Source organism: Puma concolor, chromosome C2 (assembly GCF_028749965.1).
Source record: "Puma concolor isolate L17-30 chromosome C2, mPumCon1.1.hap2, whole genome shotgun sequence".
NCBI lineage: Eukaryota > Metazoa > Chordata > Mammalia > Carnivora > Felidae > Puma > Puma concolor.
This window is the reverse complement of record NC_141675.1, coordinates 76,645,141-76,668,533: the sequence shown is the minus strand read 5'-3', so window position 1 is coordinate 76,668,533 and position 23,393 is coordinate 76,645,141. Positions and strand designations below refer to the sequence as shown.

The window sequence follows — 23,393 nt, the reverse complement described above, 5'->3', positions numbered from 1 at the left end:
CTAGTATAAGCTGTAGGCTCCACAAAACCTAGCTTTGCTTCCACCCTGAAGATTTCACATTTACTTTCAAGATGCCTTATAATAAACATCTCTTTGCCCTTTAGTAGGACATTCCTTAGCTGAGGGTAATGGTAAGACTCTATCTCCTTTAACTTGGAAACAAGAAGCTTAAAATGCTAATGACCTCACCAACTAATTGAAAACCACCTGCTAAAGCATAATCCATCAGTCAACAAATCCCTCAGTCACCTGTGATCAGATGTTTGGCCTGATTTAATAAAGAGGAATTCGACATCTAGAAGACTGGTGCCTGAGGGAGAGGCGGGCAGTGATTTACAGAGGTGGGTCCTGCTTATCTTCATTTGTGCTGGGAGGTGGCACGGGTTGTCCTGCACATTTGGCCCTTACCCAGTGTATTAGTCAGTGTTCTCCAGAGAAACAGAACCAATGGGATATGGATAGATCAAAATTTTTTAAGAATTGGCCTATGAGATTGTGAGGGTTAGCAAGTCCAAAACAGACAGGGCAGGCCAGCAGCCCAGAGACCAGAGGAAGAGTTAATGTTGCCTTCTTGCTTAACACACCTCAATCTTATCTTTTAAGACCTTCAACTGATTGGATGAGACCCACCCATATTATGGAGGGCAATCTGCTTATTCAAAATCTACCGATTTATGGGGTTTTTTTTAAATTTTCATTTATTTATTTTGAGAGAGAGAGAGAAAGAGAGAGAGTGTGTGTGTGCATGTGAGCAGGGGAGGGACAGAGAGAGATGGGGAGGGACAGAGAGAGATGGGGAGAGAGAATCCCAAGCAGGCTCCATGCTGTCAGTGCAGAGCCTGATGTGGGGCTTGAACCCACAAACCCTGAGATGATGACCTGAGCTGAGATCAAGAGTTTGTCGCTTAACTGACGGAGCCACCCAGGTGCCCCTCAAAGTCTACTGATTTAAATGTTAATCAGATCCTGAGGTGCCTGGGTGGCTCCGTCAGTTAAGCATCCGACTTTGACTCAGGTTGTGATCTCACGGCTTGTGAGTTTGGGCCCTACATCAGGCTCTGTGCTGACAGCTGGGAGTCTGGAGCCTGCTTCAGATTGTGTCTCCCTCTCTCTCTGCTCCTCCCATGTTTTCACACACACACACACACACACACACACTCTATCTCTCTCTCAAAAATGAACATTAAAAAATAATAATAAAAGTTAATCAGATCTAAAAAATACTGGCACAAAGCCACATCTAAACCAGTGTCTGAACAAATAACTGAGTGCCGTGGCCTAGTCAAACTGACACATAAAATTAACCATCATGCTCAGCATATTGGAACATGGCCACCTAAACATAATTTATGTCAACTATGTTTGTTGTTATTTTAGAGAACTTCCAAAATAATAATAGTAACTTCATTTTATTTTTTTTTACTTTTTAAAAGTTTTTACTTATTTTGAGAGAGAGAAAGAGTGTGTGTGTGTGCGCGCACGCACAGAGAAGGGAAAGAGAGAGAGAAAATCCCAAGCAGGCTCCAAGCTGTCAGTGCATAGCTGGACATAGGGCTCCATCTCAGGAACAGTGAGATTAGAACCTGAGCTGAAATCAAGAGTTGGATGCTTAAAGGACTGAGCCACCCAGGCACGCCAATAGTAACTTCATTTTATTTATTTTTTTTATTTTTTTAATGTTTATTTTTGAGACACAGAGAGAGAAAGAGCATGAGCGGGGGAGGGGCAGAGGAAGAGAGAGAGACAGACAGACAGAATCCGAAGCAGACTCCAGGCTCCAAGCTGAGCCATTAGCACAGAGCCCAATGTGGGGCTTGAACCCACAAACTGTGAGATCATGACCTGAGCCAAAGTAGGACGCTCAGTCGACTGAGCCACCCAGGTACCCTGTAACTTCATTTTAAAAGGACTTCACCATTATAGGTTCTGATTGCAGTATGACTATGACTATATAGTGCTAAATGGCCTTCTTCCCTTCCCTGTTTCCTCTAGGGAAAGATAGTGGTGTGTGTGTACAAGTGACTCTTATTTTTAAAAATTCAAATAATGTTTAGAGAGGTTTTTTAATTTTATATGTTATACATTTTAGACATCTTACAATATAGCAAAAAAGCATTTTAAAGTATTTTGAAATCTACCATGATTCCCCCACCCAGAATTAATTACTGCCTGGGAAGACTAAAAGGTCAGGAAGTTATTTCAATCAGAGTAAATGATAAGATTTATATATCAGAGATGAGACCTTTCTTGGTGATGATGACTGATGTGCCTGATGATTCAGGTGTGGATGACTAAAGAGACGTGGAGGTGAAGGTCACTGAAGATGAAGAAATCCAGAGCTGGAAGTCTAGTGTCGTGGGAAGGAACTGAGCAAGGATCATGCCAGGCCCAGGAAGATGGCAGTCTTGGGCTGGAGAATGCCAGAGCCCCAGTCCTCAGTGAATTTAGTGGGGGTGGGAATGGGGAGGAACTTAAGGCACCCAGGAGGGCAGAAGACAGAAAGTGTGGTTAGCATGAGCTGCAAAAGAGGAAGCAATCAGGGTTAGGCAGAAATGGTACCACCTACCCCACAGAGGTGTTGTGAGAAGTGAGGTCCTGCATATGCAACACTTAATTCAGAGCATGGGGTGTGGGTTCAATAAATCTTAGTTTGAGAGACTGAGTATACAAATGGGCAATGGCCAGACTACATATAAAAATAAAAATCTCGGGGATGCCTGGGTGGTTCAGTTGGTTAAGGGTCTGCTGACTCTTCATTTTGGTTCAGGTCACAGTCTTGCTGTTTGTGAGTTTCAGCCCCACATCAGGCTCTGCACTGATAGTATAGAGCCTGCTTGGGATTCTCTCTCTCTCTCTCTCTCTCTCTCTCTCTCTCATTCTTTCTCTCTCTCTGCCCCTCTCTGCTTCTCTCTTTCTCTCAAAATAAATAAGTTTAAAAAATTATAAATAGTTAGATGATAGAGATAGATAGATAGATAGATAGATAAATCTATCTCTGACCTACAATCTACAGTAACGAGCCCAGGAAGCCAGCCTGCTACCTATAAGTCACACTGAAGAAAGTCAGTTAGCTATCCCTAGTAACCAGTCCAGGAAGACCCCAAATGGGCAGGATTTGATTAATAACTAACAGCTTCCCTAAATTTTGCCGTTTCCAACATAGGACCAATCAGAGAAAGGCAAATATGCACCCCTAACCAAGCACAAAGGATACCCCACTTCTAATTAGCCTGACTTCAGCTTCCCCATGCCAAGAGCCTCCAATCAGGCATACCTGAAGCTTCCCCTTTTTTCCACTGTGAAGCTTTCCCATTTACTCTGCCTGACAGAAAACAACTGATGGCAGCTGACTCCCTCGCTACAGCAAACTCTGAATGTATAGCCTCTGCTTGGTCTTCATTTATTTCCACATGTTCAGTTCTTTCACGCAAGCATTTACTTGATTTTTATTGAACATCTACTACACACCAGCCTCCATGCTAGGCCCTGGGCATAATGAAGTGACACAGATGCCAGGGTCTCTGCCTCCAGGCCGATTATGACTCAGTGGGAGAAGAAAAGCAAATAAATAAACAGCAAGCTAAGCACAGTCTGAAAAAGGATGTAAGGAAAGACAGTTAAGCCAGACTTGGGGATCAGGGAATGCTTCCAAGAAAAGTGATGTTTCCACAGGAACCTGAAGACGAGTGTGACCAGGGGAAGAGGGGTTGGGCAAATACTCAGGAGAGGTGGAAAAAGCCAAGGAAAGTCCTCCGGTCATTGCCCAGACACTGAAGGAAGTGAACAAAAGTGGGATGTTTGGACCTCGGTGTCTAAGCCTGGAATGGCAAGAGGGCAGACAAGAATCTGATTTCTTCTAGGTCCCATGAAGGAATTTGGTGTTTGTCCTGAAGCCAGTGGTAATGATCATATTTCCATTTTGGATACGTCACTCAGGCTCAATGTGGAATGAGGTGTTGGGGGCGGTGGTTGGCAAACCTGGAAGCAGGGAGACCAGCTAGGAGACTGATAGGCCACGGTGCTGGATGAGAAGAGAAGAGCTCATTTAGAAGGTTCCTGACCTGGACGTCATGGCTGGAGGTCAGAAAGCCAAAGCTTGGACTGCTGAGGAGGAAAGGAAATGCAATCACTGAGAAAACGAAAATCGGGACCAGGGGCTGCAGAAGAGTGGAATTCTGATTGGAGAAATGCAGCCTGAGGTGTTGTTCTGGAAGTAGGTGTGTGTATGAGCCTGGAGCTCCACCCTGGATGGGGGGAGAGAGAAATCCGGGAATCATAAATGAGCACTGAGCTCATCCAGGGAGAGGGTGAAGGCAAGTGGGCTTGGAACACAACTCTCAGAGGCACCATGTCTAACTGGGAAAAAGAAGAGACACACTTATAAAGCAGACCAAGAAAGAGCACCCAGGGAGGGAGGAGGAAGCCCCTGAACTTGTTGTAACACAGAAACCAAATACTGATATTGTTCCCAAAAAGGGAGTCACCAACAAAACCTTGTTTCTTATCCCCGGTTCCTCCTTCCTTTCCCTCCCTCCCAGAGAAGGAAGGCCTGCAGGACATTGGGAGGGAACATACCCTTCCAAGACTAGTGGAACTGGTCCTGCATTGCCCCACAGTGTTGCCCAAGCTTTATCAAATGCTGATGTCCGTATGGGTCATAAAGAAAACTGGATGATGAAAGAAGAAGAAGAAATAAATATGCTTCAGACAAAGATTTGCCCCTAAATTATGCCCAGCCAAGGATGGTACCAATATCTTGGTGAGGTGAGTCTGGAAGTTAATTCTGGGACAGCAGTGAGCACTGTCCCTTGATGATTGTACATTACAGAGTTAACTATTTCCTCCATTGGCCCTGGTTACTGAGTGCCTACCACACAGCAGACTGAAACTGAAATCAAATTTCCTCTCTCCTCACTAGGCTGTGAGTGCAAAAGGGACCACAGCAAGGATAATGATCCCTATTTCAAGGACCCTCTAACCTCTTAAAGTCTCCCCCAGATATCCCTCTGAGTCCCCATAGATCTCTACCTTTTCCTCTCCGTCTCAATATTCCTCTCTTTCCTTCTCTCATTAGCTGCCCGTCCCACTCCGTTTCTCCTCCACACTCCCCTTCTCTCTCACCCCCCACTACCTACAGCTCAGTTCTGCCCGCAGGCTTCAGCATGACCAGAGATTACCCCTCCTCCTGCCTCACTCCCTGCGGTGTCCGGTGTCCTCCGGAAGGAGGAAGAGGCCGGGACATGTTCTTCTCTACTTGGCAACTCTTGGAGGACAGAGCAGAGCCTCCCTCAACCTGGAGAACACCTTCTCCCTGCCCTGTGCATCTACCCCCATGGCCCTAGCGAAAACATTTCCTTAACTTCTCCCAGGATGCGGTTCCCGAGCACTAGCAACCTCTGTGTGACAGCATCCTCACGATTCGACCGGTCCTGGTGTCCTAGGACAGAATCTAGGGCTGTTTGCTTAACTTGTTTGGTTTGGTTTTTTTTTTGTTTTGTTGCTCTGATTGTGTTCCCATGTACAAAAGAAAGAATACAAACAATACGCTTGATTTTTTTAAATACCAAAATGAAAAGTTTGCCAAGGGCACAAGACTAGCCAGTAAACTGTGAGGAACACAAAGAGCCCAGCTCTCCCAGGCTGTCCCCGGCACCCTCTCATGAAAGGGCTTCTGGCCTGAGACTGGCCAGGGAGCCAGCGCCCCACAGCCCTAAGTGCGTCCGTCATCCCTCCTCCCTCCTAGGGGACCCCCAGCTCTGCCCAGGCTAGGGACTGTGGGAGCTGAGCCTGGAAGCAGGATTCCCCAGCCTGCGCGCCCCAGGGAGGTGCGCGCCACCCACACCCTCGCCCACACCCTCTGTTCCAGCTGGCAGCCTGGGAGAGGGCCCGGAGCATGGGAGGATGTGGCGGACCCACCCCTCCCGGGTCACCTGTGTCCTCCGCACCTGGCACAGCATCAGATTGGGCACTTCGCCTAGGCTGTGCCGCGGAAGGTGTCTCGCGCACGTCCCACGTTGGGTGACCAGGCAAGACCCCAGCACAGCAGAGCGTCCTTCTCCCACAACCACAGCCCCGCTGCAGGCGAGGGCCGAGTGGCCCTGGGTACTCAAAGGTTCACACACCTGAAGTGAGGGAGATGGATAAACCACCTACTGATCAACTGACTGATTGATTCACCCACTCACACATGCCAAAAGTATTTCTCTAGCACGTTCTAAGCACTTGAAAGGAATCCGTGGACAAAACGAAGATATCTGTGCTGCACACCTGGGATGGGAGGTGGTCGGGTAGAAATGAGCAGTGACCTCATAAGATCATGTATTAATGTTTAGTCCTAGGTAACCTAAATCATCTCTTCCTACACACTGTTAAAAACAAAACTTCTTTGACAGATTGCTCTTTTCATTTAACAGTCAGTCCCTGGTAGGGTGGTTGACCTGTCAGTCAGAAGAAAACGCACACATCTGAAAGTCAAATGATAGGGAAACATGAAGGTCCCTAAATGGTAACAAGGTTTAATGCTCCAACAACACCGCCCAGTATGTCCAGTTAACAGGGAAGCAGGAGACAATGACAATAGCTCGCTCTGTATTTAATGAGAGAACAATGGTGGGGGGGGGCGGGTAATTTGACACTAGGTGCTCATTTAAGCAGCATTCCACACAAGGACTATGTTTACACACACAGGATTTACATGCAGGCAATACAAACTGTGGTTTACCTGTAGGCACAGTCAAGTTCAGAAATTTCTATCAACAGTCCTACCAAACTCAGGGCCCTCTTTTTATAACATGCTTTGCAGCCCCCCTTTATGATTCTGAAATGAAATTCAGAGATAATATAATCAGCCTGTATACATAATCACAAAAACTACATATAAATATATAGATATATATAATTAGAATATCTGTTGGCGTCTCCCTGCCCAAAGACCCTCATGAACACAGCCGTGGTTGAACAAGTTTTCATTTGTTGCTCACTGCAAGGAGGGAGAGTATGTGCCTTTCACATGGTAGAAAGGACTTTTAGGATTTAGGTTTGTGTTAGGTGATTTGGGGGAAGATTCACGGAAGCAGAGCTTCCATGATAGCAGATGCTATCACGAAGCAGCAATGGTTCTATAACGGGGCATTTTAATAAATGTTACCGAGAAGGAGGGCAGACTAGAGCGAGGCTAAAACTATCTTGTAAAGAATAAGCCAGGACCAGGAGATGTTTGGTCACTTCTGTGCTTTGGACCATGTTAATCTTTTGTCTGTGTTCAGACACCATTGCAGAGCGCAATTATTTTAATCTAGATCCACAAAGGTCGCAGAGTGGCCTTGCCAAATACTGGTGTTCTGTGAAATTGCTTATGTGCAACAGGAGAACCCAATAAATGTTCTCAGTGAGTGCCATACTGGCTTCTGAGTATGAGGGACAGATTTTCTCTTTCTCATATCCTAGCTGAACTACAGAGGAGAGACAAAAACAACTGATAATAAAATAATATACATTTCTATATGTAAATACCGTGGCACAACTATACTAGAATGCATAATAGAGTCAGATGAGTGTACCTCCTTATTTGAGCCAGTCTAGATTTAAAAGTAAAAATATTAGAAGGGTTTCCTTCCAGAGGCACCTCAGTGGCTCAGTAAGTTAAGCAGCCAACTGTTGATTCTGGCTCAAGTCATGATCTCAGGCGGGTGAGATCGAGCTCTGCAATGAGTGTGGAGCCTACTTGGGATTCTCTCTCTCCCTCTCTTCCTGCGCCTCCTCCTCTCCCATGAGCACACACTCTCTCTCAAAATAAATAAATACACATTTTAAAAGAGTGTTTTCTTGGGGCACCTGGGTGGCTCAGTCAGTTAAGTGTCTGACTTCGGCTCAGGTCATGGCCTCACATTCATGGGTTTGAGCCCCAGGTTGGGTTCTGTGCTGACAGATCAGAGCCTGGCGCCTGCTTTGGATTCTGTGTCTCCCCCTTTCTGCCCCTCCCCCGCTTGTGCTCTCTCTCTGTCTCTCAAAAACAAATAAATGTTAAACAAATTTTTAAGGGTTTTCTTACAATAAATACAGAAGAATTAGAGTTCCAGTTAAAATCAGAATTAAAATTAGAATTAAGATAAATAATAGCATGCCACACTCATTTGTTTATGACAAGAGAAAAAAAGGATTAATTAACCCTAATGGAAACAGAAATAACATGTTAAGTAAATTATAGGCTGTCAAAAATGAAAATACAAGAACAATATTCTCGTAACAGCGTTGACCTTGTTTGCATGAACAGTGATTAAAAAAAAAAAAATTCCTTCTGCATGACATGGAACAAAGTAGTGATGAAATATCTCAGAGACCATATCTCCTGTCTTGAAATTTCAATATTCATTCAAGGCATGCCTTCTAGTACTTCAAAAGACCCTGGTGACCATACACAATAAGCTCCAAGATCTTGCATATTTTAATATAATGAGATTTGTTCCAGGCCCCTGACCAGCATCGGTTCCCAAACCTCAGTCTCCAACTGAGGCAGACTAAAGAGATAACAACACTTACCCTACAAGGTGGGTGCTGTAAGAATGTTTGGGACGTGCACAATTCACAGGGCTCTCAAAGCTAGCTTTGGCATCGTTTCAGTCTGTGCAAGCAAGCAGGCGCCTGTGCGCACATGCACACAGATGGAGAGAGAGGATGTATACTTGCTCGAGTCTCTATGACTGCAAGGAACGTGCTTGATTGAATGTGCGGGGTCATGTTTGTAGGAGAATCCCAGGCAAGGCTATTGCAAGCTGTAGACAATGTGGGCCAATACTGGGGGGTCATGGGGACTGGAGAGGACAGGTTGAACATAACTGAATTGGGACTTGCTCAGATGGATATATGCATAGTTGTATATAACATATATAACACGCTTCCAGGGACGCTTGGGTGGCTCAGTTGGCTAAGATCCGACTTTGGCTCAGATCATGATCTCGCGGATTGTGAATTCGAGTCCCACGTCAGGCTCTGTGCTGACAGCTTGGAGCCTGGTGCCTGCTTCTGATTCTGTGTCTCCCTCTCTCTCTGGTCCTCCCATGTTTTCACACACACACACACACACACACACACACACACACACACACACACACTCTCTCTCTCTCTCTCTCTCTCTCTCTCTCTCTCTCTCTCTCTGAAAAATAGATAAACATTTAAAAAAAATTTTATAACATGCTTCCATATATTTACCTTTGTGCCTTCTTTTCTTGGGGGGCGGGGGTGGATAGTACAGACCTTCTGGAAAATAGTTTCCTTGTTCATACCACAAAAAATGCATCCCTACATCATTTTACATGGTTGAGTTTTCTACCCCATTTATTTCACTGTGGCCTGGGGTTATTTTGTTTCAAGTGGAGAATAGAGGCTGAACTGGAAAAGAATACAAGACATCTTAGAGAAGTTAGGGCTTCAAAGGTGGAACACTGTATCAGAGTAGCAGTGAAAAATCATAGAAAACAGCAAGATATCCAAAGTCAGTAAAATTATGCACAATTTTCACAAAATATTTTTCTTTGCAGCAGTGTTAAACATCTGGCGCTAATTTTTTTAAAGGCCTGCAAACTCATTGCCAACAAATTTAGCTGAGGCTCAATCTGAGGCACATACAATGACATTGGAAAAGGAAATTGTTTCTTTCTATGGAATTATTTTTAAGGGTTTTGAACACTGTCAACACCTTTGTAGCCATTGTCAGTAACTGTGAAAATATATTTCCACTGTGGCCGTTTTCGTCCCTTAACCTTATCCATGTGAGTAGAGAGCTTCCTTATCCCACCAGGGCCCTCACCCACTAGGAACGGAAATGAACTTGCCTGATCTCATTACACAGATGATCCTGAACAGCGTTCACCATCTCATCGATTTTCTTAGAACAGTATCATCAGAATTAGTGGAATAAAACATCATGTCAACTGGACTTTTTCCCATTGTTATTCTAATAACCTATCGTTCCCTGGGTAACTTGAGTTTCTTCTACTATGGGTTGCCTATTTTGCAAGCATTTATATTCCTTTGAAAGAAAACAGCAACAACTTTCCCTTCTACTCAAAGATGTTTTTTGGGGGCGCCTGGGTGGCGCAGTCGGTTAAGCGTCCGACTTCAGCCAGGTCATGATCTCGCGGTCCATGAGTTCGAGCCCCACGTCAGGCTCTGGGCTGATGGCTCAGAGCCTAGAGCCTGCTTCTGATTCTGTGTCTCCCTCTCTCTCTGCCCCACCCCCGTTCATGCTCTGTCTCTCTCTGTCCCAAAAATAAATAAAACGTTGAAAAAAAAAGATGTTTTTTACCATTCAGTGAAAATTCTAATTTTCCAACTTTGTCTTCAAATCTCTGATGAATGATATACTGCCAAGGTAATAAATGTGTTTCTTTGTAAAATCTTCACTTTATCTTGAGAGGTAGCTGTTTACCTAAAAAGAACCGCAAAGGGGCACCTGGGTGGCTCAGTCAGTTAAGTGTCTGACTCTTAAAATATGAACATTAAGGTCATGATCTCACGGTTTGTGGATTCGAGTCTGGCATCAGGCTCTGAGCTGTCAGCACAGAGCCCACTTCAGATCCTCTGTCCCCTTCTCTCTCTGCCCCTCCCCAACATGTGATTGGTCTGTCTGTCTGTCTCTCTCAGAAATAAAGAAAGAAATAAACAATAACAAAAAGAACTGCAGAGATGGCATGTTGGCAACTGTCCACATGCTGGCAGATATAAAACCAGATTTTCAATATTCAGTTGAATGTTGTTGATTGTTTTCCTTTATATCTGACATTTTGTCACACAGGTTAAATCAGCATGTTACTATGTAAATGTAGAATCACCATGAAGAGGACAGTTAACATGCCACAGATTTGGTGACTCCAGTAATACAGGAGGATTGGCTGTCAACAACTTTTCAAAACGGTAAACTCAGTAAAATTTTAAACACAACACAATGCAATCTTTCCTTGATATAGGCAGCTGTTGCTTCCTAGGAAATTTGGTACTCATTAAACCTTGCTTAAAAAAAAAGCAAAAGCAAAAACAAAAACAGAAGACAGAAACAAATACTTCATGTTCATCTGTAAAATAGAATTCACTCTGGGCTCCAGTATTTATAAGCAGATTTTTCATCTACATAATTCCAGGTTCTGTTAGATTCTAGAATTGAATCATTAAAACAGGTTTTTCACTTACATTTGAAAGTCCTTGGGGCGCCTGGGTGGCTCTGCATCTGACTCCTGATTTCGGCTCAGGTCATGATCTCAAGGTTCGTGAGTTTGAGCCTCGTGTCAGGCTCAGGCTCGGAGCTGATAGTACCGAGCCTGCTTGGGGTCCTCTCTCTCCCTGTCTCTCTGCCCCTCCCCTGCTCACATGTTCTCTCTCTCTCTCTCTCAAAATAAATAAATAAATTAAAAAAAAAAAAAAAGTCCTGTGGGACACAGGAGAAATCCTTTGTCGTGCTAATCTGGCTCCACTAAATGCCAGCAGTAACCCCTTCATTATGACCAAAAATAAATAAATAAATACATACTCAAATTTTCCAAATACCCCTGGGAGCATTATCATTCTGCAGAGAGCCACTAATTTTTACAGAGATAAAATCACACATCTGTGGTTTGCAATCTAAGTTACACATGATCTATAAAAATATATGGCCATATAAACATGATCAGGGCTGTTTTAAGCACTTTGTGAGGCTCAGGCCATTTCTTTGGAGGCCCTCGCTTACTTATATCAAGCATATTAAAATGTGTCCTCATCCTACAGTTAATGCTAACAGACTAGAACAGTTAATGCTAACACTTAGAATGTGTGCCAGGCACCATTCTAAGTATTTACAACAACCCTCTAAAGTAGGCACAGTAATCGTATCTATTTTACAGATAAGGGACAGGCACAGAGAGATTCAGTGGCTTGCCCAAAACTAAACAGCCAGTAAGTGCTAAAGCCAACATACAACACTAGGCACTCTGATGTCACATATCGTGGCCTACATAGCTTTTCATAGTTTATATTGAAGAATAAGTTATCACTTATGAGTTAGTCTAGTTGCAGATGACTTAACCTTTGTCATTTTCAGTTGTGGAGTTTTTGCTTTGTATTTTGAGCCAATCGGTTAATTTGAAGTCTCAAACGTTATTGTGAGGCCCTTGAAAGGCCCCAGACGCCCAATACCAAGACTGCACTGGTTAAAGCCTACAATAGTACCTTCCATGAAATTGGGGGACCCACATAGGTACTCAACTTCTCTTTCCTGTTTTTTAGTGTGTGTGTGTGTGTGTGTGTGTGTGTACCCATGCACTGAAAACAATGACAGTGGCTAGCTTCTACAGCACTGTTGCACGTCCAACTGTCATCTCTAAGCTTAGCACCCATTCTGTAAGGTAAGTGTTGTCTCAATTTATAGATGAGCAAACTGGTATCCACATGACTGACTTGCCCCATGTTCCCCAGAAATGACAGTTGGTCCTTTGGGCTCCAAAGCCTCTGCCCCTCCCCTGTCCCTGGTGAACTATTTTGGTCCCTTGGGGCTTTCCTCTCTCTTTGCCTGAAACCCCTTCCCCAGTAAGGGAACCTCAGTAGGTTTCCAGTTGTACTGCCACCCAGTTCCCATCTGCAAGAGATCACAGCCACTGGTTCTTTCCCTACAGCTACTGTCATCCCATTCCAGAACCTGATTAAGCCCTCAGACTCTTGTTAGAGCACCATCAACTGCAGAGGCTGTTCTGGCTGGGGAACTCCAGAGGACAATTTTCTGAATGCCAGACCCTATCTTCTCTTCTTTTCCTGGGCACTAAAATCACCCATCACTTCTCTTGACTATGCTCTCTTAGAGATCCCTGCCCCCCACCCCCACCCCCACCCCCCCCCACCACACACACAACCTCAGAGACCATGACTGCACCAAGTTGCCCCTCTCTTGGCTATGTGGGCCCTAGAAGATGCAAAGCTTAGGGTCAGGGTGGGGAAATGTTACCCCCTGGTTCCCCTCTCTTGAGACAGACAGGCTCCATGGGCCCTTCACCTAGAGGTCTCAGAGAATGAGGCTGAAACAGCCAAATTTTACTGGGCATGTGGTAAAGTAGAGAAAACTCAAGGAAGGGAGTGGAGACATAGGCAGAGAGAAGCAAACAAGAGAGACCTTGCCGAGCCAGAGACAGGGAGCATGCATGTGCACAAAAAAAGAAATTTGGTCCCTGCCCTTCCAGTCCCCAAACCCTCCTGAGGCCTCCCACCGTTCCAGTCTTTAGGCTTCATGAGATCTGCCAGTACCCTTCCAATAAATTCCTTTCTTGCAACCGATGGGGACAGACTTTGCCTGCCTTACCTATTGAGGCGCATTACAGCCCCGGGTGCTGAAACCTGAAGAGGAGCTAAAAGAACCAGCTCATTAGTTCCAGTGGCACTTCCCACCCCCGCCTCCCTGGCAGGTTGTGGCACTAAAGGCAGTTTTCTGAGAGCCTATCACCTGTTGACCTCTGAGTCATTACCACTTACCCCATGGCCATACCTGGGGTGCTGAGCTCTGCCTCACAGCCCCACCAGGATGCCCCAAGTCTAGCCCCACTGTGGACCCCAGTTCACTTTCTTCTAAGTAAGCCCTGGCCATTAAAAGGCTGGACCTGCTCCCTGAGGTCCTCCTTCTCAAGCTGGCTTTGCCAATTCCAGACTCTGAAGACTCAGCAGTGACACCAATGACTCAAAGCCTGCCTGCCCCATCCCCCCACTGGATGGTCCCTCTCAGTTCAGAGGCTTATCTATTTACCTGAGCTTGCTGGACCCACACAGTGGAGCATCACACAGCTGGTTAAGTGATGGTCACCTGATGATCTAGAAATATATGCACAAATTTACATCATGGAGAGTAGGTATGTAGATATGCTTGTAACCAGACACGTCTTCATAGGAAGCAGCCTAGTAGGCATCATGGCTGATTTTTCTTTCTGGTTTGTTTGTTTGTTTGTTTGTTTTTTGTGCTTAAACATTGTTCTGGTTTTTACTGTTCACTACAACATGGATGAATCTCACAGAAACGGACATAAAAGGAACCAGACACTAAAGAGCAGATACTATATATCTCCATATATATATCTTCATATATATATATATGAATATCTATATATCTTCATATATAGATGTTAGAGCACCATCTAATACATACATATATATATATATATATATATATATATATATATATATATATATATATATGAAATTCAAAAACAAGGATCCAATCTATAAGGATAGGACTCAGGATAGTGGAAATTTCCGTGTTGACTGGGAAGGGAGTGAGGGGGACCTCTGGAGTGCTGGAGATGTTCTCTCTTTCTTGATCTGGGAGGTGGTCACATGGATCTATACATGTGTAAAAATCTGTCAAGCAGTACCCTTAAGATTAGAGTGCTTAATTGCATGTAAATTATACCTCAATTAAAAAGTACAAAAACATTTATTATGAGTTCCTCCCTTCCCCTAGAGTAGTCCCTGGTTGGGTATACTCCCCACCATGCTGATCTGTCTTCCTGAATTTCTGGGCTCCTTTTCCCCTTTCTAGTGCCTAGAGATTTTGGAGCTGAGAGCTACCAAATGGAATTAAGATACTCCTAACTGAGAGACCAGGTTCTATGTTCCATGTGCCAGTTATCAAATCATTCCCTCTCCAAGTCTATTGCCCTGTGATAATGGAGCTGGACCCTAAAGTATTTCTCCCTTGCAGCTGTCAAATGCTAAGCTTTCTCAGTGGTGGGTACCGGAAGGAGGCTGGAGGGGGAAGGGGCCAGGCTTCCAAGTTCCAGTATTCTCCCCTGGGCAGCCTCCCGCAGCTCCTGGTCCGCCTACACGCGTGGTTTTTGTAGCAGCCAGCACATCTGCACGGCCAGCTCCACCCCACCCCAGCCCAACACCCCTGGGAACTGTTTCTCAGTGAGTCCTGCTTGCACTGCACCTCACCACACCTGACCTCAGCCAGTGAGTCCTGGCTACGCCTTTCCTCCATGAGGTCGGGGTCTCAGCCCTGCAGAGGGAGGCCCTCTTGCAGATCTGCCCTGTCCCAGATCTGGAGGTACGGGCTGCTCCCTATATCTGCTTACCCGATTTTCATTTGAGTTTTCTCCAGCAATTACTAGCCAATCTTCCTTTATCCCAATCCTCTCTTACAGTCAATAATTTTTTATAGTGAACTTGCCCTGTTCAAGTTACTGTGTGGTTACCATCTTTTGATTGGACCCTGACTGATTCATTTCCCCTCTGGGGTTTGGGGTGTGGAGTTGGCAAATAGAATTAGCAATTGTCTGAGTAGTAATGCACTGAGGGAAAAGGCTCTGCTATGAAACTGCTGTGCGATCCTGGTGTCTTAGTCTGTTCAGGCTGCTATAACAAAATACATTACACTAATGGGTCTGAACAGCAAACAACTATTTCTCACCATTCTGGAGGCTAGAAGTCTGAGACCAGGGTGCCAGCAAGTTCAGGTTTTTGGTGAGTGCCTTCTTTCTGGTTTGCAGATGGCTTCTTCATTGTGTCCTCACATGGCAGAGAAACAGATCATCTCTCCGTGTCTCTTCCTATAAGCGCGCTAATCCCATCCATGAGGTCCACCCTCCTGACTAATCACCCTGCAAAGGCCTCACCTCCAAATACCACCACGTTGGGGGTTAGGATTTCAAAATACGAATTTTAGAGAGGAATGCAAACATTTAGTCCACAACATTGGGAAGTCACTTTTCCTCTCTGGCCTCAGTTTCTCCTTGGGTGAAATGGGGAATGTGTCCACTATCCTCTCCTAACTTCAAAGAGATATTATGAGAACAAAGTAAAAGCACTATGAGCTTCTTGGTGAAAAAGTGCTACTAAAATTCCTAGAGCTATTTGTCGTCACTTTGACCATAAAAACAGCTCAACCTAGGCACCCACCAGCCCAGTATCACTGCCTACTGAAGTGGCATAAAATTGACTGTCCTGTAAATTGGGGCCTCTGCATTCACTGCCACCCCTCCCACTACTGGAATGGAGGAAATAGATGGAGGAATGCAAGAAGGCCTGGAGGGGCTTTTGGAGGTGGCAGGACCTCTGTAAGATTCAAGGCAAGGACAGATTTTAATACCCACACCCTATCTATACTCTCAGACTAAACTGATCCTAGAGGTTCACTTAGCATCAAATTTGTTACACTGTTCCACAGTGCTGGAATCTGATGCTTTTTGGTAGAACCTCTGTTCTGCACAACTGCAGGGGTGCCATACAGGTCATAATTTTGCAAATTGCACTCCCTGCTGTGGTGCAGTGTACAACCTGTGCAGCCATACACAGTATGCCTGCTCAGTTGAGTGAATCTGAGACCCTAAACATAAGTCCCCTATGAGCCATCTTCTCCAAGGTTCTGAAGGGAAGACCCTTCAAGCAAATGTATGAGAACTTGAGCTAAGCCTTCAGCAGCTACAGAACAACCATACTGATTTCTACCTGACTGTCCATTGCCACCCAAAGGACAGCATACCTTCCCTGGTTTCCTTTCCTGCCTGTAGTTCTTCTACTAGTACCACAATCTTCAGGCTTACAAAATTCGTTATCTATTAGTGCAATGTATCACATACCCGTACTGCAGAACAGGAACCCAACTTATGGCAAAGGCAGTGTGACGTGGACATATTTTTGTAGAATCTACTGATCTTTCTGTATTCTTCAGCACCTGAAACAAACAACCTAAGACAACATTGGAATGGCCTTTAAAGCCTTGCTTTTGGCACCAGCTTGAAGACAACACCCTGTGGGGTTGAGGTACACCCTCTGAGATGACAGATAGCCACTGGCCAATGGGTGATACATAGTGTTGTTTCCTCATTAACTATTGCGCACGGGCCCAGGAACCAAGAGACAGAAGTAGGATTGACCCCTCCCTCCATTCAGTCCAGTGGCCCACTTTCAGACTTTGTGCTTCCTGCACCTACAGCCTTATGCTCTATTGTGTCAGAAGGCCTGGCTCCTGGGGTGCCTGGGTGACTCAGTTGATTAAGCATCCAACTCTTGATTTCAGCACCGGTCATGATCTCACGGCCGTGAGATGGAACACCACTTTGGGCTCCACGCTGGGCATGGAGCTTGCTTAAGATTCTCTCTCTACCTCTCCCTTTCCCACTCACTTTCTCCCTGGACCTCCTGGAATCCCATGCCAGTGAACCAATAAGCAGATTACTTGTAGGAGTGACAATCGATGCTGACTGCCACAAAGAGCTAGGGTTGTTATCTGATGGGAGCAGGAAGGACTATGACTGAAACTCAGAGGCTCTATGTTCCAGTAATGGTGAGCCAGCAATGACTACAACTGCTGCCCAAACAGGGGGAAGGTTGCTAAGGCTCAGATCCCTTGGGGTAAAGGACTAAGTCTCCCCGCCAGGCAGCCAACCCACGCCTATCAAAGTGCTGGCTGATGGACATGGAAACATGTAATGGTGATGGGAGAAGACGATGATAAATGCCAGTTTCAGCTATGGGACTGGCAGCACCAGTGGGGACCATAGCTTGTTCTACTAACCTTCTTGTGTTACATTCTTGCAGAGAGTGTAGCTGACCACCTTCTTGATGGGGACTCTATGCTGGACTGGACATGATGGAAGGCAAGAACAGATATGAGTGATACAAGGAGCTCTCTTGTGCACCATTTCAAATCCTCTTGGCCACATCTCTTGCTCAAGCCACTGCTTTGACAATCAGTTTTGCACAGACCTCAACCAGTTCCTTTTCTGTGCAAGCTTACAGTGCCTTGCCTTGGGCCCAGTGCCACATACAACTAGTTCTATCCTCAATGCTGTTGGCACTTATATATGCGCAGCCCAAAATGCAGGGGGATTTAAGGCTTATATGGTCTATTTTTAGAGTCTAGGGCTTAGATCAATGGGGGTGGAAGCCAAGGATAAATTATTCCCCTTTCAACCCCAAGCAGACATCTCTGAGATGCATTTATGAGGCTTATCAGAAAGTGTTCTAGTTTGAGCATCAGTCACACATAGCAGCAGACAACAAACACATCTTTCCTTTCCTGTTTCATTTTCTTATGCTTCACTCTTACTCTCTGAGATCATATTCCCCCCAAAAATACCCACACTAAAGCCTTTATCTCAATCTCTACTGTGTGTGGGGGTGGGAGGGGAGGGAACCAAGATAAGATGCACCACCACACCTAATAAGTGCAAAGGAGACTGCTCTGATGGTGTCACTGGGCAGCCATGTGTCCAGTTCTGTCACTATGGAAGGAGGGAGCAAGTTTTGGCTAGCAGTCTCAGCAGGAAAGTTAATGGAAATATTTGACAGGTGCTCCATCCAAAGAGATAAAAATAATACATTTTCAACACTTAACGGAATAGGTAGTAAAGCATTGTCCTAAGAGAAGAGGACATTTCCTTGGCCATGACAGCACAGTGGGGAGAAATGAGATGTCAAGAGTCAGATGGCTGGAATGTGACAACACTTAGTGGACAGGAAGGAAAGGAAGAAAAGATGAGAAGCTTAGGTAAGGGTGGGGGATGATGGGCAAAACCAGGGGGTAAGCTTCCTACCACAAACCAATCGTGGCTATAAGTAAATTTTGGAGCTGAGACCAAATTTGGACATAAATACCATCAATACAAGAATCCTAACTTGCCTCCCTTCCCTGTCAAAACACTTCCTTTCTTGACTCGGGGACTCTGCTTTCTTTTTGTCTCAGAAGAAGCTGTTTCTTTTTGTTTAGATTCATCCCTCCCTGTGTCTCACACTCTCACTTTTTGGACTTGCTTCAAATATCTCCTCTCCTTCCTCTCTGCATTTTCATGGATTCTTTCTCCTTGTCTGGATTTCCCTCATTCTCTTTGCTTTTCCCTTTCCCCCAAACTTCAAGAAAATAGTTCATATGCCTTGTCTTCACATCCTCACCACCCACCCTTAACTCATCCCCACCTAGCATCAGCCCCTGTTCCCATTAGAGACTGTTCTAAGATCAGCAAGGATTCCCAGTTGCTGGTCTAAGGGCTTTTTGTTTGTCTTGATCCTACCGGACTGTCTGCACTACTTGTTGCTCTGTACCACTCCCACACTCTAAAAACTCATTTCTTCCTGTGTCTTCTTGACCCTTCCTCCTATAAATATGGGTTCTCTCAAAGTCCAACCTTCTCGCTGTACATATTCTCTCAAGACAATCTTGTCTACCCACATTGCTTCAACTTTTCTTTTTATCAAGATATTCCACAGATATCCATCTCTACTATCATATTGCAGACCCACATTCCCAACAGCTGTCTGGGCACTTTCACCCAGAAAACCAATGAACATTTTAGACTCAAGTAGTTCTTGCCAGAGAATGACTTTTTTTTCTTTTTTCTTTTTTTTCTTTTCTTTTCTTTTTTTTTTTTTTTTTTGCTATATGGAGTTGTGAACTATACATATTTATTTTATATTCATCCTATAATGATAAGAAAAGCAAAGTTCAACACACACACACACACACACACACACACATACACACACACACACCTTGAGATTCTGAGCAAGAGTGGGCAAGCAACATTCTGGATTCCCATTATCTGATTTTGTTCTCCACCCTTCTTCTATCATGTATTTCTTGACCATTCTGGCACTTGCCAATAACTAAAGCCATAATGTCAATCATGCATTCCAGTTTCTGCCCTCATCTTCTATCTTTCTAGCTCACTCCCTCATTACCCAAACTGCAGCAGTGCTTTGCCCCACAAGGACCTCAGATACATTGCTCCCACCACCTTTCCTAGTCCTTCGACCCCCAGATGTCTCCTCTTCCCTCCTTGCCAAATTTAAATTCCTCATCCAATTATTATAATTGCTCTACTTATCACAATATTAATTCCTTTGCCCCCCTTTCACTTCTTGTCACACTCTTGGAAAAACTACAAACCAGGTTAAGCCCAGCCCTCCACCTACTCCACACCTGCCCTCATACACTTGAACATGGCTGGAGAAAAAGAAGCACATAATTTTCACTCTAAATTTGTGACCATAAACCTCAATCACATCTCTACTATAAGCAGGCAATCATACTATACATCCTAACACTTTCACATTCCTGTAGTCTAAATGGCAATTTTCCACCTATTTTCCCCTCAGATCCCCAACACCTTGTCTGTGTTCATTCTCACTTGTCATCTTGCTTCCTACTACACTGAAGGAATTAAATCTGTCAAAAGAGACACATCATCCCACTACTGCATCAGTGCCAGCAAATTCTGTATTACCTTCTTTGACTACAGATAAAAAGCATCAGTGGTCCTGTCTAAAGCTAAACTCTCACCTACTCAAGGACCTCCCCCAGTAATTCTACCCTCTCTCACTCTCTCACACATCATCAGGTTTTCTCTCTCTACTGAGTCCTTCCCATAAGCATATAACCATACTATTATTACTCCCATCTTCAAAGGAAAACTGGTTCTTGACCCTTCCTTCTTCTCCAACTACCATCTCATTGCTCTGCTCCCCTTCACAGAAAAGCCACTTGAGGAGAGCCTGTGTGGCTCAGTCAGTTGAGTGTCGGACTCTTGATTTCAGCTTAGGTCATGATCCCAGGGTTACGGGATGGATACCCATGTTGGGCTCTTTGCTGAGTGTGGAGCCTGCTTAAGATTCTTTCTCTTTCTCCCTCTGCCCTTCTCCTTCACTCACTCTCTCTAAAAATAAAAATAAATTAAAATTAAAAAACAAGAAAGAAAAGCCACTTGACGCATTACTTGTACTTACTGTCTCCAATCCTTCTCCAGTTCTGTATCAAAGTCACTGCAGTCAGGCTTGCACCCCCAGAACACTACTAAAGTGTCTCTGAACAAGGTCACCAGTGACTTCCATGATGCAAAACCCAGTGATCAGTCCTCAGTCCTCACTTTGCCTGACCTATCAACAGCATCTGGCGCAGTTGATCACCCTTTCCTTCTGAAAATACTCTACCAAGATACCACACTCAGCAGTTTCCTCTTCCTCACTGACTGCTCCTTCTCAGCCTCCTTCCTGGTTCTTCATCTTCCTCTTCACTTTGGAGTACTCCAGGGTACTTCTTCATTTCTTTGTCTATGCTAACTCCTTTGGCAGTCTCATCCAGTGCCATGATTGTGTTATGATTGTAAGTATGCTGAAAATTCCCAAACTTATACCACCTCTAGTCTTGAACTCTTCCTTGAATTCCAAATTTGTATACTCAACTGTCCAAAAGAGAATTCCTGATTTTACCTCTTCCCAAATCTGCTCAACCTGCAGTCTTCACGTAACAGCAATTCTATTTTTCCATTGCTCATGCCGAAAACCTTGGACCTTGAAGCTTCTTTTTCTTTTACATCCAAATCCAATCCATTGGAATACACTGCTTTTGCTCTACATTTAGAATATGTTCAGAAGAGCACCTGCATGGCGCAGTGGTTAACTGTCCAACTCTTGATTTCGGCTCAGGTCATGATCTCACAGCAAGTTTGAGCCCCACATCAGGCTCTGCACTGACAGCACAGAGTCTGCTTGGGATTCTCTTTCTGTCTCTCTCTGTCTCTCTCTGTCTCTGTCTGCCCCTCCCCTACCTGTACTCTCACTCTCTCAAAATAAATAAACATTAAAAAAAAAGACTATGTTCAGAATCTCATCCCCAAAACTAGTACCACCCTGATATAAACCACTATCATTTCTACCTAGATTAATATATCAACCCTCTAACTTGTCTTTCTGCTTTCATTCTTGTCCCCCTACCCCATCAGCCAAACACAAATCAAATAAAATCACTCCTCTGCTCAAAATCTTCTAGTGGTTCCTCAAATCATGCAGAGTAAAAACCAAAGTCAGAGCATTAAGGAGAACAGCTACCATGGCCTCTACAGTGAAACCTCAGCTGTGGGGAGGTGTCTGTGACTTCATATTGTTGGAGCATTTGTTCTCTCCCTAGGCTTGCAGCACTCTTCAAGCTTGCCATGGCTGAACCAAGAAAGTAGGCATACACAGATTTCCACAGAAATTATAATTCCATGAAAGATTTTGAGGAGATGACAAAGACTGATACCTTTCAGAGCACGAAGGGATTTGGAATGTAAAGCATTTCTTTGGATTGAGTACTATGGAAGTTTGTCACTGACCTATGTTCCTGAACTGTATCACATGAATATGTGAGCTAAGGAATAAATAGTTTGTCTTGATAAATATACAATCAACACAAACAATGAAAACCAAAGTTATTATAGTGGCTTACCAGGCTCTTCATCCTCTGGCCCCATCTCTTGCTACTCCCCGCTCTCACTCGCTTTGTTTCATCCACTTTGGCCTCTTTGCTGTTTCTCAAACACTTTCTCCTACACCATGTAGGCTTTCTCCTACATCATGGCTTTTGCATAGGAATGTCTTTTCCAGATGACCTCATTCCTCACTCTCTCATCTCCTTCAACTGTTGGCTCTAAAGTCACCATCTCTGTGAGGCCTTCTCTGACCACTCTATTTAAAGTTGCAGCCCCTTTCCCAATGTTTCCAGTCTCCCTTACCATCCTCTGCTTTTCATATTTACCAGTTTCTAACACACTATGTGATTTATGTATTATGTTTATTATCTGTTACTCTTACTAGAATATAAACCTCCTGAGAGTATGGATTTGTTTTCTTTGTTGATGCATTCTTAGTGTCTATAACAGGGCCTGGAACATGATAGACTTAAGTTGATATTTATTCAATGAATGAATAAAGTGGATGGGTTATGAACATTTATTGGTCTCAGGATGTTTCAATTTGGGTGCTACCATAAGGGAGTTGTGTGCTTGAAGTGTTTCCAGAAAACAGGACCACACAGAAACCCAACAGGGAGTATGTGTTTCTTTATAACAACCACTGCCAACACATTACTACTTATAAAATATCACCTTTGCTGATTTTATCCTCAAAACCTTGTGAGATATGTGTTATTCTTATCATATTTTTAAAATTTTTGTTAATGTTTATTCTTGAGAAAGAGACAGACAGAGTGAAAGTGGGGGAGGGGCAGAGAGAGAAGGAGACACAAAATCCAAAACAGGCTCCAGGCTCTGAGCTGTCAGCACAGTGCTTGACGTGGGGCTCGAACTCACAAACCGTGAGATCATGACCTGAGCTGAAGTCGGACACTTAACCGACTGAGCCACCTAGGTACCCCTATTCTTATCATTTTATAGATGATAAAACTAAGGTGTAGAAATGTTAAGTAACTTCTGAAATGTAACATAGCTAATAAATGGCAGAATTGGGATTCAAATACTGGCTACTTTGATTGTATGTCCTATACTGATATCCTTTCTCTACACTGCCCAAATTTTAGCGATGGGGGAAATAATTTTCTACTACTTGGATGAAGGGGAAGGAAGGCTGAAGTAAACAAAAGTGGAGAAGCCCCAGGAATATGGTGCATGCCCCAG

At 44.3% G+C, this 23,393-nt stretch overlaps 1 long non-coding RNA gene across 1 annotated transcript in view; it reads right to left on the bottom strand.

The window, feature by feature from the left end:
• The window catches only part of LOC147577332 (uncharacterized), a 56,256-nt gene extending 35,328 nt beyond the window's left edge, over positions 1-20,928 (bottom strand). The window contains exons 1-2 of the long non-coding RNA XR_015240155.1: positions 20,728-20,928; positions 5,946-6,122 (exon numbers count right to left, since the gene is read on the bottom strand). This is a non-coding gene — a long non-coding RNA (uncharacterized LOC147577332). The remainder of the gene's footprint in view (positions 1-5,945; positions 6,123-20,727) is intronic.
• Positions 20,929-23,393: the final 2,465 nt, after the last annotated feature.